Below are 14,826 nucleotides of genomic sequence, written 5' to 3'. Positions count from 1 at the left end.
TTTGTGCATATGTAGGAGGCTCTTCTAATTGTGAGCTAGTTGGCACCATAGTTGTTGTTTTTAATAAAGTGCTAATAAAGAAATTAACACCAAGTTGAGTTCTGGCAGCATTAAAAGCTTCTTCAAGTAAATAATACCCTTTGAAGAAAGGATGTTCTAGGCCTTGTATGGCCATATTTGTTTCCTCCCAAGTAGCATATACCCCAGCTTGTGGCCCAGAAAAGACTACATAACAAGAGAATTTCTTGCCTGCTGGCTTTTGTATGGTTGTTAGAAAATAGTTTGTTAAAGCATTTATAACTGCTATCTTGTGTCCTGAGCTACCGGGGATGGTAGGAATGCGCCAAATGTTATCTATCAAACAGTGATGAATGTGATCTAGTTTGTCTCTGAATAAAGAGCGAAACTGATCTTCTTGCTGTGTAAACTGTTGTAATTCTTGTGTTCCAAATCTTAATGTTTTAGTAGCAAACGAGGTGCGTACTTTCCTTGGTCGATCCATTACCTAAACAGAAAATGTTAGTGGAGTAAACGAGATAAAGTATCAGCTAAAGAATTGTTAATTCCTTTTATATGTTCCCAGTGAATGCGTAAACCTTTAAATAATAGTATCTGTGAATTTTAGCCATCTCTTAGTACTTAATCCGTTTCTTAATCCTTAAGTTTGTTGAATATACTTGACTATAGCTTCGCAGTCGGTTCAAATGGTGATTTCTTGCTTATTACAAATGAATAATCGAAAGGCTTCTAGACAATAAATAACTGCTAATATTTCAAAATCTAACGAGGTATGATGTCCTTTTTCTTGAAATTTTCCAGAGGCATATCTGCATAAGGTTTCTGTAGTTTTAGGGTCATAATTGGATGTTTTTCTAAATAAAATTTCTCTCTATCCTGTTTCACATCCATCTGTTTCGATGACTAAGTAGTCAGCATCAAGTGGGAGTGTTAACATGAGAATTGTTTTTACTAACTCTTTAATTTGTTTTACAAGTGTTATATCTTGTTGATTAAAGTGTTTTTGTCCTGTTAAGAAGGTTTTGTTGTATAAGGGGCCGCTGATTTTTCCTATATTTTTTAAATAAGGTCTAGCATAATTTAGGAGTCCTAAAAAGGCTCTTAGAGTTTTAGTGTCTTCCATCTTATCTGGAAAAGCAAGGATTTTAGCAGAGATATGAGGTTGAAGGACTATTTGTCCCTGTCCTATCTCTGCTCCTAAGAAATCAATATGAGTAGTAGCTATTGTCATTTTCTTTCGAGAAATAATCAGATCATGTTTCTCAAATAAGTTAAATATAATATGAAGATGAGCATAATGTTCTTGTTTAGTCTTAGAGAAGACTAAAATATCATCTATATATACACAAGTGAAGAGATAAAAATTTTGAAAAATGTCTTCTATTTTCGTTTGGAATATTTGAGGAGCGACCTTGAGGCCAAAAGGCATAACAAGCCACTCAAAATGTCCCTCGGGACAGGAAAAGGTTGTCCATTCAATGGACTCAGGATGTATTTTAACTTGCCAAAATCCTGATTTTATGTTAAATTTTGAGTACCATTTTGAGTTTTGGATTTTATTTAAGAGTTGGTCTTTGTCGAGGTTTTTATAACCGTCTTCTTGACAATTATCATTTAGTCTCTTGTAATTTAATACCATTCTAGATTGACCATGTTTTTGTTCTGATCCTTTATTAACTATAAAAGCTGGACTTCGGTGCCTAGATGTAGACCTTTGAATGACTACTAAAGTTAAGAGTTGGTTAATATGCATTTTGCATTCTTCAGTTTCCCAATTTGTATATTTTAAGTCTTGGGCCTTAATTATAAGGTCTGGATTAATGATTGATAGTTTGCAGTATACTTTGTCTCTGTCCCAATATTTAGTAGGATTTTCTCCAATTATTTTTAGTTTTTCTAATCTAGAAATGAGAGAGTCTAAATCAGGTTTATGTGTGTTTATTAATTGAAGTTACTGTTGTGGGAGTATAAGATCATGTGGGATCCAAGTGTCATCAGTTATAGGGCTTGACCAGCTAAGTGAGGCTAGTTTTCCGAGTCTTGGTAGTCAGAAAAAGCTAGGGCACAGGTCTGGTTATCCAATTGTGCCTTCTTACTGGGTTGTTTACATGCAATTTTAGGAGAACATTGACAAGATGTGTTGTCTGAAGGTAGGAGTTCTATGTGGGATTTTGTAGTTAAGGGATGGACAATAGAGGGATAGTCTGATACTATTGGGGATATTATGGGTGAGGAAAAGAAAAGAGCATAATCCTTAGTTAGAAGACAAGCTCTATCTGATGCTACCAGAAAATTTAAACCTAGGATTAAGTGAATATTAGGATGTAATAGTGGTGTAATCCATAGCTTAAGAAGTGAGAGTGGTGTGCCATATTTATCACAGTTGTCATAAAACCTTAGATGGGTGTTAGTAACAAATTGTGTGCAAGCTAAATGTTGGCTATCAAATTGTGTACTTAGTAATGGTTGTGATGCTGTTTTTATAAAAGTTTTTGGTAAGACAGAAACAAGTGTATTTTCATATATGGTGGAGTTGGTAGCTCCACTATATAAAAAGGCATGTAGTGTGAATTCATGGCCATGTATATTTACCAGACATTTGACTCTAATGTCTAGAGTTTTTCCTGTATTACATATACTAGAGGTCTGTATTACATTCAACACTGTTTGATAGATAACATTTGACACATTCCTACCATCCCTGGTAGCTCAGGACACAAGATAGCAGTCATAAATGCTTTAACAAACTATTTTCTAACAACCATACAAAAGCCAACAGGCAAGAAATTTTCTTGTTATGTAGTCTTTTCTAGGCCACAAGCTGGGGTATATGCTACTTAGGAGGAAACAAATATGGTCATACAAGGCCTATAACATCCTTTCTTCAAAGGGTATTATTCACTTGCAGAAGCTTTTAATGTTGCCAGAACTCAACTTGGTGTTAATTTCTTTATTAGCACTTTATTAAAAACAACAACTATGGTGCCAACTAGCTCACAATCAGAAGAGCCTCCTACATATGCACAAATTACTGAAGCAACTCATGGGTCTCCTTCCTCTTCCACAACATTAGAAGAAAAGAAACCACAACGGGCCAACTTTCTAACACTGGCCCAGTTAAAAGAACAAGCTGCTACAACTATTGCTCAAAGAATATCCGCAACCCATATATTGGGCCTGCCCAACACTATACCCGAGGATATCAACTCCTATGTTCGGAACCTAGCAGAACAATCTACACTACAGACATTTTTTGAATTATGTGAAGCACTAAAGGCCTTCCACAAAAATTCCCCTCATGGGATAACTATTACCTATGAAGCAGAATTTGGCCCAAAACTTAAATGCCAGAAAATTGGGCCAACCTATGAAGACTCTGCTAAATATGGATGTCCATGCCAGCTACTATATTCCTTCCGAAAAGTCAACTTAGACTATGAAAGGTATAAAGCAATTTCATACAAAGGAAGACTTATCACTCCTTTTCTTCTGATGGACTACGGACTACTATACAAAGTTTGGGTACATGATCCAGATTCTGTTAAAGATTTTCCTAAAAAGCTTGGTACTATTATTTCTCTGGCCCTCGAAGAAGAGGAAACTTTTGTTGTATGTACTTTTGACAGCTCTCCACCGGAATGGCTTAACCTTAATATTGAACCAGCCAAGCATATGGTTAAGCTGGATATCAATGAAGTCGGGGGTATCCAAACAGAACTTGAAGATTACCCATCTGACCCCGATCTCCATTGGGAAGCTCTCCCTACTATTGAAGATCAATTAAAGCATTGGAGAGCATCAGTACAAGGAACTAATTGGGCTTGGGATCGCTTGACAGATCCAGACAATTACTTCCTAGTAGGAGAAACTTACACTGAGAAGATCTATTGGCCTAAAGATATGGGAACTAGATTCCTCCCTTTCTCCTTCAAAACATAGCATACGACATTGCTTCAACATTATAAAAGAAAAATTGAAAGATACTATCAGAAGAGACTAGCCAACTCTGTCCTCTCTGCTAGAGCATATAGTGCAGCACTCCACAGAAGTATGCAGCCAGACTTAGCCGGAAGTTCACAAACTCCCTCTCTGGACCTTACCAGTGACAATAACCTCGACAACTTAATGGAGACTTAATAAAGTAACGTCATCCATGACGTCCTCTCCCATAAACACAACACTACAATAACATCTACCAAAAACGTCATTCCTGACATTTTTTTTCTGACCAGCCAATATGTCCACCCACCTAAAATGAAGCCATCTGTCCCCCCAACTAAACCCTTCTTTTGCCAGGCCCCCTTTCCATCTCTTAGTGCTTTCCACTTGTCCTTCACCAAGCCTTCTCTTTCCAGGCCCCTCTCTTTCTCTGCTTTCCTTCTCCTCCAAGAAAAGCTCTCTCCTCGGCCTATAAAGGACCCCAAAACTCTCTTGCTGAAGCATCCACTTCCCCCACTGCACTCACTACTGTCCATACTCTTCCGCTGTTCTTCAAGTGTGCTCAAGTGTGTTTGTAAGTTTTCTCTGTCAAGTTATGTAAAAATTCGGTACCTTTATGTAATATATGTTGTTTTCTATATAAGCTATCTTTATGTAAAAATTTTATGTAACTCTCTGTAAAAATTCTCTACAAAATAAGATCTATGCTTGTTGCTTGTTTTGTAATGACAATCTAAGTTTAGACTCAAAAATATTCTGTCTCTCTCGTCTTGGTTCTTTTCCTCCGTCTTTATCTTAGTAACCAACAGGTGAACAGTAACTGTATCAGGAATAACCTAAATCATATAAGACCTGTGCGGGCTAAGTAAGAAGGGTAGCAACCCAAAATCTTATGCATAAGCCGGGGCACTGATGAAAGGTGAGGTCCTGAACAGGTGAGGCTCCTTGGAAAACAAACAAGAAATGAAAACTGTTTATTAAAAAAAAAGTAAAAATTTTGGTTCAGTAAAAATTTAAAAAGTCAATATATTTAACCGTACCATCACGGTATTGTGACTATCTACTTTATTTCTTCACTTCACTATTACTGTATTTTTCTTTTTCTATTTACTGTTTTACCAAGAACTATTACTATTTACTGTTTACTGTTAATTAGTATTGTTTACTATCAATTTATTTTTGTTTACTGTTAATCTACTTCTTTTGTTTACTATTACTATTTATTGTTAATCTACTATAGTAAAAATTTGGTATCAGAGCCTCAAGACCCTTTAGGACCCAATAATTTATGAACAAAATACAATTTAGAAACACTCATTACGAAGAAGCTATTGAGTTTTCCTAACAATTTGCTAAAAGTAAAGAAACTGGTTACAGTAACGTATCACTCGTAAATCAAGGCGACCAAGTACTAGTACAACAAAATAACACTATACTAGCACTACTTACTTCTTTACATTATAGGCTCACGGTATTAGAAACTCAACTACTTACTCTCAAAAATCATATCTATAAAGATACTCACACAGGTAATCTAAAAGAAACTCTTGAAAGTATTAACAAAGACCTTAGTAAATTGTCTTTAGGAAAAACAGTTATCCGACAACAACCTACTACTTATAAATTTCTTACTTATAAGACTCAAGATGTCATTTCAAATGGATCTACGAACAAAGAAACAAACTGAAAGTTTTTCTGGATTATCACAAACTTTAAGACAACCAAATAAAAACTTATTTGTAATACCCAGGAGGTCCTCAACAAATATTGCTACTTATCAATAAGAAGAGCTTATAGACATAGAACATAATTTAGACACTTTTTCTAACGAACAATTAAATACCTTAAACCCAAAAAGAATATATAATCAAGGACTATTATCCTTCTCTACATCACTTTATAGACATCATAGAACACAACCACTTCATCTACCAGATGGAGGTGAAGAAAGATTTACACTCATGACAGAAGAATCAGCAAGAACACTTTTACAAAGAAAACATCACTACATACATCTAGGATTAATAGTGTTTGGACTAAGAGGACTTACTAGAAAAAGTATAGGAGCTAAAGTATTTTTAGTCCTTTACGACTCAAGATTTTCTGACAATGATAAGGCAGTTATTGGACTCATTGAAGTAGATATGAATAGCAATTTAGGAATTACCTATTTCTGTCCAAACTTCAATATGACAATCCCGGACTTTATAGAACATATTAAAATTTCAGTACAAGCCAGAGGGTTTGGAGACTTTCAAAGACATAATATTCAAATAGACATAATCTTTCTAGGAAAAACTATGACAAATATTAACAATAGTTTTAAAGTTCAAATTACTAATGTTATTGAAACCCTTATGACAAAAGACATTTATTTCCTCAAACCTAAGGACTTCTCATCAACATTACTTGCAGGATTGGATTGGACTCTTAATTTAGAATTAAACAATAAACCACAAACCTTACAACCAACGGAATCCATTATTTATAAAGATAGACATGGAAGCTCTATAGTAAGATTTCATAATTATAAACCTTCAACATCACAGTAAGAAGATAATGAAGAAAATCAAACTAATATGAATTTAATGAACATTGAATATAGCATACTGGAAACTCCTATAAGCAATAATGCAGAAAATAATTATTTATTTTATGACGACCTAAATGAATATGTTTACATTCCATTTGAAATAGCCAACTATTTCACTAAAGAAGATTTAAAAGAATTAGAAACTTTTGACCTTTTACACCATAAATTAGAGCCTGACTGGATGTTATATTTCGACGAAGAGCATAACATAATTGCTAAAAAACAAGATTACTTCTCAACAGTAAATCTAATGAATCCAGCCGAATCTAGCAGTACTAGTAACTTCAGACCACAACTGCTACAAGTAAGATACCCTGAAAGCTCTATGAGAACTATGGATTATGGGGAAGGACATCCCCCAAGAACAAAGATTACCCCATATACTAATAATAATCCTTTATTAAGAACAATTGGAAAAAGAAGACCACCTGAAATTACTTATTTTGGCAAAAATTCGGTCTTGTTAAATATTGGAGAATGCGATGATCCTCAACTTTATGATACTTATCTAGAACAGTGGATATTCTCTGTTAAAAGAGATTATCAAGATAGACATGAACTAGACATAGAAATAGGAGAAGCCATGATAAGAGTAGGAGAAAATTACCTAGGTGATGTTGCCAGAGTAGCATGGGAAGCCTATAAAACTACATATCCCGAGGAAGTAGCCAGGATGACATCACAAGGAAATAACATACTCAATTTTTGCTATACAATTCATAGGTTGTTTACCGCCAGAGATGCTAATACTGGATTAGATATAAGACAAAGAGAAGCTATGAGAGACTTAGAACAATTACAACTCTTTAGTTGGAACTGGATTAAACCTTTTTGTAATGACTTTCTAACATTAACAGTAGTCTCGGGAAACTATTGTAACCCGAAACTAGGGGAAAGACTTTTTAGCAAACTTCCAAGAGACTTAGGAAAGGAAATACATAAAGCCTGGACAGACATGAATGTAGCACCACAATACGATAACATTGGAGTAAGAATTCAACACATTATTTCCATACTTAAAGAAAAATGTACCTATATCCACATACAAAAGCAATTAAAAAATCAACAATATGGATTTTGTAGCCAGATATATACCCCTCAACAATATGGCCTCACCCAACCTAGACCAAGACTAAATCATTCATCAACAACACCCAGAAAATTGGTAACAAGGCCAAAGGCAATAAAACCTAAAAAGACTTATTATTTTAGAAAAAGTAGAGAAAAGAAACCTTACTTAAATAAAGAAAAACATGTACGGAAGTTCAAACCAAAGAAGACATATGACAATACTATCATATGTTTTGCCTGTAATAAACCAGGTCATTTATCCTCTGCCTACCCAAATAAAAAGAATTTATATACCCAAGAAGCAAAACTAGTTACCTATACAAATCTAGATTTAATAGAAATACAATCAGAAGTTTCTGATACATCCTCCATCTACTCTATTATTTCTGTAGATGACATAGAAGAAGTTGTTCCTTCTTCTGATTACAGTCTTGTAAACTCTTTCTTGCAACCCTCGCATCAGCAGTATAACCTATATCCTGAAAATTACATACCCTATGATACACTAGACAATCTAGATGAATTATGGGATGACTCTCCATTTCCATATACAAATCTAATATTTAAACAACTCAACAATAAGACTACAGAAGAACTTAACTGCCTACATGAGTGGATACTCAAAACAGGAACTGATAACATTCCTTGTTACTTTTGTAGTTATTATCCATCTTTAGATAAAAGAGGAACCTGCAAAATATGTAAAAAATAAGCCTGCAATCTTTGTCTTCAACAATTGTTCTCTATTACGATACCCATAAGCCAGCTCTCTAAAGGAGGCACTTGATATTTTTTATTAGAAACAAGAGTTTCTGTATTAGAAACACGTATTAATAAATTAGAAACAGAAATTGTGACCCTAGATAAACAAATAAAAGAAAACCTTCTGTAGGACCGTTGGGCCGGCTAGAAGGGGGGGTTGAATAGCCCTGCAGAAATCAAAACACAAACCAACCCTTCTCGAACTCTTAAACTGACACTTGTAAAATAATCAAAGCAATAAACTAAGATCAGAACAGAAAACGAGGCACCAGGTTTTGACTTGGTTACAACCGGGGAGGTTGTTAATCCAAGAAAGATGATCGCACTAGAATTTCTCCTTCAGGCGGAGAAGCCTCTTACAAAGTTGAAGCGCACAATAGAAGCTAACTACATAAAGCGTACAAGTGTTTGAAAGAAATGCGTGAGTTCTGAATTGCTGAAAAGCTTCTGGACCAAGGCTATATTTATAGCCTTGGTCGGGGCGCCTGGAAGGGTTCTGGGCGCCCTGGGGGGGATAAATTTTATCCCCCAACGGTCGGATCGAGTCAAAACTTGATCCTGTTGAAAAGTCGATTCCGGGCGCCCGGAAGGGTTCCGGGCGCCCCGGTCGGTTCCGGGCGCCCGGAATGGTTCCGGGCGCCCGAAGCCCGCCCGGAATGGTTCCGGGCGCCCGGAGCCCTAAGGTCAACATAAGTTGACTTTTCGACTCCGGTTCAACTCGTCTCGATTCGGCTCGTCTTCTGTTCGCTCCGGCTCAGCTAGTTTGGGTGATCTCGGCCTTAGGAATGGGCTCACACGAACCCATCTTCCGGTCTTCTCGTGCTTCCCTCGGCTTCTCGTCCCTCGAATTGCGCGTGTTCCTTCTCCACGGTACTCATCCGCATGAGACTTCGTCCTCCTTTGCACCCCCAGTCTGACCTTCGTGCTAGCTGTCTCTTGCTCCCGAGCAATTTTCCTCTGGCCTTCGTACCTCGGAACCACCGCACTTCCTTCTCGTCCGTGTACTCTTCGCGACACCTCATCCCTCGGACACACAGTCGTCCTTCTCGCTAGCTGCGTCTTCCGCTCGAGTACCTGTGCTCCTAAGCTCCTGCACACTTAAACACAAGGTTAGAAACACACAGGACCTAACTTAACATGTTGATCACACCAAAACAATCTTGGGGTTCCAACAATCTCCCCCTTTTTGGTGTGATCAACCCAAGTTAAGATAGGGTAAAATAGACTTTGAATAAAATTAAGTAACTTAACTTAATTTGCAATTTAAGTACAAAAAGATAGAAAAAAATTAAATCTATCTACCTCCCCCTAGACTTATACTTTCCCTTCTCCCCCTTTGATCACAAAAAAATGGGGTTCCAAGAAAAACAATCTAAGGATTAAAGATTTAGTAAATTTGAAAAAATATTTAGAATAAATTCATAAAAATAATTTTAAGGTTTTGCAAGAATTATTTTGAAAAATATTTCTAACTTAAAAAAAATTTCTAAGTAATTTCTAAATTGAAATAAAATATTTTGAATAACCCTTTTTAAAGCACTAATTAATTCTTGTATTAATGCTTTATTAGTAAGTTAATTAAACATTTATTTCAATATTTTGGCTTCCAGGTCGTGGCGAGGCACTAGGCCTTCTTGGTTATTGGAGCAACAACCACTTCCTTGACAAAACCTCATAAAGAAATTCTTTGTTTAATTTTCTCACTTAAAGCGCGAATTTTAATTTTAAAATTTAGTTTAAGCATGATTTAGGAACCCAATATAGGTTCCAACCTACTGGATTAACCAAAAAATTTTTGGGGACATTTTTTCTTGAAATGTTCCTAATTTGTCCCGGGTGATATTTAAAGTACCAATTTAAGTTATTAAATCTTCTAACATTGGTTTTAGATGCACATGCATAATTTTTTAAGTTATCTATTTGAATTTTCAAATTTTGATTTTCTAATTCCAATTTTTCATTTTTTAATTTTAATTTATCTAATTCTTCTAAGGGACAAGATTTAGCTAGAATTACTTTTAAATTTTTATTTTCACTTTCTAACTTGCAACAATCTTTTGTTAAAAGTTTAACGAATTTAACCATTTTATCGGGAGGAAGAGATCGTACCTGACTTACCTTGTCGATCTCGTTGTCCGTTTCTCCCCTTGAGCTGCTGCTTCCTTCTGACGTGTCTCCCCCTTCATCGATGCTCTCGATGCTCATTTCGGAAGAGCTTGAATCGCAGTCATCGTCTTGATGACTCGCCATCAGTGCGAGTCCGGAGAAAGCTTCGACTTCCGATTCAGACGATGTATCGTCCCACGTCGCCTTTAGGGCCTTTCGCTTTTGGATAGGCTTCTTACACTTCTCTTTGTCCTTGTTCTTCAGCTTGGGGCAGTTGTCCTTGACGTGCCCTTCTTCGTCGCAGTGGTAGCAGCGGATCGTTCTTCTCTTCTTTCCCTGCGGATGGTTAGTAGATCTGGATTTACAAAGTTTCTTGAATCTTCTTACCATCATTACCATTTCCTCGTCGTCGAGAGAGGATTCAGATTCTGGTTCGTCTCTCGAGGCTTTGAGGGCGACGTTGTTTTTAGGCTCCTTCATTCCTGCACATCTTGACTCATGCATTTCAAATGTTGAAAAGAATTCTTCTAATGAAGTCTTTTCTAAATCTTTAGAAATGTAAAATGCATCTACTAGTGATGCCCATTTTGAATTTCTAGGGAAGGAATTTAAAGCGTACCTGAGCGAATCTCGGTTACTTACCTCTTCTCCGAGATTCGTGAGTCCGGTGATGATTTCTTTTATTCTGGAGTGCAGATGTACGACTGTCTCGTCTTCCCCAAGCCGCAGGCTGGTGAGCTGATTACGAAGCAGATCTCGTCTAGCGAGCTTGGCTTCGGACGTACCTTCATGCAGCTCGAGGAACTTCTCCCAAAGTTCCTTTGGGGAGTTATATTTACCGATCCTGTTGACTTCTTGAGGCGGAAGGACACTTAGCAGATGGTACTCTGCTTTGCCGTTCGCCACGAAGTCGGCCTGCTCCTTTTTTGTCCATTTATCTATTTCCTTGTCCTCTGGAGCTTCAAAGCCAAATTTCATTGTTAAAAATAATTCAATATCCGTAGTAAGAAATACTTGCATCAGTTTTTGAAGCGAAGCCCAGAAAACCCCATACTCGATGGTGGTTACACTATTTTAGAGCGACCTCGGCTCGATACCACTTGTAGGACCGTTGGCCTGTGAGAGGGTTGAATAGCATGCGAAATCAAAAAACCCTTCTATTTCGAACTCTTAAAACAATTGGAAATAATCAAAGCAATAAACTAAGAAAGAAGAGAGAGCGAGAAACTGTTTTGACTTGGTTACAACCGGGGAGGTTGTTAATCCAAGAAAGATGATCGCACTAGAATTTCTCCTTCAGGTGGAGAAGCCTCATACAAAGTTGAAGCGCACAATATAAGCTAACTACAGAAAGCGTACAAGTGTTTGAAAGAAATGCGTGAGATCTGAATTGCTGAAAAGCTTCTGGACCAAGGCTATATTTATAGCCTTGGTCGGGGCGCCTGGAAGGGTTCCGGGCGCCCTGGGGGGGATAAATTTTATCCCCCAACGGTCGGATCGAGTCAAAACTCGATCTTGTTGAAAAGTCGATTCCGGGTGCCCGGAAGGGTTCCGGGCGCCCCGGTCGGTTCCAGGCGCCCGGAGCCCTAAGGTCAACATAAGTTGACTTTTTGACTCCGGTTCAACTCGTCTCAGTTCGGCTCGTCTTGGTCCGGGTCTGTTCGCTCCGGCTCCGCTAGCTTGGGTGATCTCGGCCTTCCGGAATAGGGCTCACCCGAACCCATCTTCCGGTCTTCTCGAGCGTGCTTCCCTCCGGCTTCTCGTCCCTCGGAATTGCCACGTGTTCCTTCTCGTCCACCAGGGTACTCATCCGCAGACTTCGTCCCTCGGTCGCACCCCGTGCCGACCTTCGTGCTAGCTGCGTCTCTTGCTCCCCGAGCAATCTTCCGCTCCGACTTTCGTACCTCGGAACCACCGCGCGCACTTCCTTCTCGTCCGCTGGTGTACTCTTCCGCAGCACCTCGTCCCTCGGACGCACAGCGTGTCGTCCTTCTCGCTAGCTGCGTCTTCCGCTCGAGTACCTGTGCTCCTAAGCTCCTGCACACTTAGACACAAGGTTAGAAACACACAGGACCTAACTTAACATGTTGATCACACAAAAACAACCTTGGGGTTCCAACACCTTCCTCCACATTCTTGTTCTCAAGCTACCCTTAATAAAGGTAAAGGTTTACAACTTATACCAGCCGATATAATAAATCGAGATCTAGTCTTTATAAAAGCCTCTAGTATATGTAATACAGGAAAAACTCTAGACATTAGAGTCAAATGTCTGGTAAATATCCATGGCCATGAATTCACACTACATGCCTTTTTAGATAGTGGAGTTACTAACTCCACCATAGATGAAAATATACTTCTTTCTGTCTTACCAAAAACTTTTATAAAAATACCATCACAACCATTAGTAAGTACACAATTTGATGGGCAACAGTTAGCTTGCACGCAATTTGTTACTAGCACCCATCTAAGGTTTTATGACAACTGTGGTAAATACGACACACCACTCTCACTTCCTAAGCTATGGATTAAACTACTATTACATCCTAATATTCACTTAATCCTAGGTTTAAATTTTCTGGTAGCATCAGATAGAGCTTGTCTTCTAAATAAGGATTATGCTCTTTTCTTTTCCTCACCCATAATATCCCCAATAGTATCAGATTATCCCTCTATTGTCCATCCCTTAACTACAAAATCCCACATAGAACTCCTACCTTCAGACAACACATCTTGTCAATGTTCTCCTAAAAATGCATGTAAACAACCCAGTAAGAAGGCACAACCGGATAACCAGACATATGCCCTAGCTTTTTCTGACTACCAAGACTCGGAAAACTAGCCTCACTTGGCTGGTCAAGCCCTATAACTGATGACACTTGGATCCCACATGATCCTATACTCCCACAACAGTTACTTCAATTAATAAACACACATAAACCTGATTTAGACTCTCTCATTTCTAGATTAGAAAAACTAGAAATAATTGGAGAAAATCCTACTAAATATTGGGACAAAGACAAAGTATACTGCAAACTACCAATCATTAATCCAGACCTTACAATTAAGGCCCAAGACTTAAAATATACAAATTGGGAAACTGAAGAATGCAAAATGCATATTAACCAACTCTTAACTTTAGGAGCCATTCAAAGGTCTACATCTAGGCACCAAATTAAAGTCCAGCTTTTATAGTTAATAAAAGATCAGAACAAAAACGTGGCCAATCTAGAATGATATTTAATTACAAGAGACTAAATGATAATTGTCAAGAAGACAGTTATAAAATCCCCGACAAAGACCAACTCTTAAATAAAATCCAAAACTCAAAATGGTACTAAAAATTTGACATGAAATCAGGATTTTGGCAAGTTAAAATGCAACCTGAGTCCATTGAATGGATAGCCTTTTCCTGTCCCGAGGGACATTTTGAGTGGCTTGTTATGCCTTTTGGCCTCAAGGTCGCTCCTCAAATATTCCAAAGGAAAATGGATGACATTTTTTGAGATTTTTCTCTCTTCACTTGTGTATATATAGATGATATTTTAGTCTTCTCTAAGACTAAACAAGAACATTATGCTCATCTTCATATTATATTTAACTTATTTGAGAAACATGGTCTGATTATTTCTCGTAAGAAAATGACAATAGCTACTACTCATATTGATTTCTTAGGAGCAGAGATAGGACATGGACAAATAGCCCTTCAACCTCATGTCTCTGCTAAAATCATTGCTTTTCCAGATAAGATGGAATACACTAAAACTCTAAGAGCCTTTTTAGGACTCCTAAATTATGCTAGACCTTATTTAAAAAATAAAGGAAAAATCAGCGACACCTTATACAACAAAACCTCCTTAACAGGATAAAAACACTTTAATCAACAAGATATAGCACTTGTAAAACAGATTAAAGAGTTAGTAAAAATAATTCCCATGTTAACACTCTCACTTGATGCTGACTACTTAGTCATCGAAACAGATGGATGTGAAACAGGATGGGGAGGAATTTTATTTAGAAAAACATCCAAGTATGACTCTAAAACTACAGAAACCTTATGCAGATATGTCTCTGGAAAATTTCAAGAAAAAGGACATCTTACCTCGTTAGATTTCGAAATATTAGCAGTTATTTATTGTCTAGAAGCCTTCCGATTATTCATTTGTAATAAGCAAGAAATCACCATTCGAACCGACTACGAAGCTATAGTCAAGTATAGTCAACAAACTAAAGGATTAAGAAAAGGATTAAGTACTAAGAGATGGCTAAAATTCACAGATTATTATTAATAAAGGTTTACGCATTCACTGGGAACATATAAATGGAATTAACAATTC

The sequence above is a fragment of the Zingiber officinale genome, chromosome 5B (assembly GCF_018446385.1).
Source record: "Zingiber officinale cultivar Zhangliang chromosome 5B, Zo_v1.1, whole genome shotgun sequence".
NCBI classification, from domain to species: domain Eukaryota; kingdom Viridiplantae; phylum Streptophyta; class Magnoliopsida; order Zingiberales; family Zingiberaceae; genus Zingiber; species Zingiber officinale.
Note: the sequence above shows the minus strand (reverse complement) of the source record.